Source organism: Euprymna scolopes, chromosome 28, assembly GCF_053919585.1.
Source record: "Euprymna scolopes isolate OS-2025 chromosome 28, ASM5391958v1, whole genome shotgun sequence".
NCBI classification, from domain to species: Eukaryota; Metazoa; Mollusca; class Cephalopoda; order Sepiida; family Sepiolidae; genus Euprymna; species Euprymna scolopes.
This window is the reverse complement of record NC_136509.1, coordinates 87581234-87583163: the sequence shown is the minus strand read 5'-3', so window position 1 is coordinate 87583163 and position 1930 is coordinate 87581234.

Here is a 1930-nt window from a genome sequence, read left to right as displayed (position 1 = left end):
GGGGGTCAGAATTAAAAATAAAAAAAAACAGTTGACCTTGGCATGAGTAAATCAACTAATTTCTGAGCATGCATACATATAGATTCGTAGCTTGAACTCACATCAGAGTGTAAGAATGAAGGCTGCAGTGCTAAATAATGACTGTTTTGGTTTTAATTCCAGCTGATGGCACAAAAGTCATTTTTTTTTAAACTTTGGAAATCATTACGCAATGGATAAAGACGTTGAATCTCTACGGTTCCAGGTGAGCATTGTGTGAAGATAGCGGGTTCAATCCTATCCAAAGCTTGCCAGAGGCTTAGTTGGCCAAAACGTGGTGAGACGACAACAACTATATTACGTAAAAAAACCCAAAACAATATGACGCAAAAAAAAAAAAAACAATATCACTCAACAAATATGAGTTTATTAACATTCATACAAAAATATTGGTTCTTGTATTTTAAATATAGAATTGACCACAAAGGGATAAATCTATATATCTATAAATATGATAGTGTGTCTGTGTGTTTTTGTCTGTGTGTGTACATTCCCCTATCAAATAACTCTGTCAATTTTCGGTTTACACACTCGAGATTTAACATAAGAGTTATTGAGATTTGGGAACATTTTTAATCGGTTTTCGGCCAAAAATTTAAACGATTTGACATTTGAAAACTCTACTAAACTCCCCCGCCAATTTAGGGCCTAAACATTTGAAATTTTAGATATGGGTAACTTGGACATGGATCTAACTTTATAATTTGATTTGAGCCCAAAACAATAAATGTTAAGGTGTCAAAAATCGGGTCAAAGTTTTAAAAACAAAATTGACCTGTTCGGTCTCTACCAAATTCCTCAGCAGATTTTTTTTGCTACAACATTTGAAATTTATATATAAAGTGTATTCAGATATAGGCCAATCTTTTTAATCGGTTTTTGACTGAAAATTTGTTTTCAAAGTGATCAAAGTCCCAAAGATTTGACCTTTGCGGTCTGTAGAAAATTATAAAGCCAATTTTAGGTGTAAACATTTGACATTTTACATAAAAGGTATTCAGACATACAACAAGCTTTTTAATCGGTGTTGACACGAAAATTTGGCTACCTAGAGGTCAAAGTCGATAAAGTTGACCGTTGCAGAGTCTAAAAAACTCCTCCGCCAATTTTGGGTCTAAACACTTGAGATTTTAGATGCAGGTAACTTAGACACGAGTCAAACATTTTAACTTGATTTGAGTCCAAAACAATAAATATTAAGGAGTCAAAATTGGGGTTCAAATGATCTCTGCAGTCTCTTGCAACTTTTCTCTATGGTAGTTAAGGAGCCTATTATATAGAGAGGCATTACCGTACATATTCACACTTTTTAATATATACATATGCACATGAAGTTATGAACAGAACATAGGGCCGCAGCAAAGAGAGGTTAAACTGCTAGTCAGTAAATAATAAAACAATACTCAGAATATAATATATTGCTACATATTTTAATACAAATAATAGTGTCATGTAATGTAATATTTAATACAAAAAACATTGTAAAAGGCAATCATTATTTTCCCCTTTTAGAAGCTACTGGCATAAAATATTTATATTATATTTAATAGTTATTGTTGTTATTGTTTATAGTTATGTTGTTGTTATTGATGCTGTTGTTGTTCCTGTTTCCGTTGTTTTTGTTATTGCTGTTGTTGTTATTGGTGTTTTTTGTTATTGCTTTTGTTGTAGTTGTTTTTGTTGATGCTGTTTTATGTTATTGTTTTAGCTGTTGATGTTTTTTTCTTCTTGACTTTGCTGTTGTTTTTGTTTTTGTTATGGCTATTGTTGTTTTTAATGTTGTTGTTTTTGTTGCTACTTTTGCTATTGTTGTTTTTGCTCTTGTTGCTTTAATTGTTGTTTTATTTTGTTGCATTTGGTGTTGCTGTTGTTGTTGTTGTTGTTGTTGTTG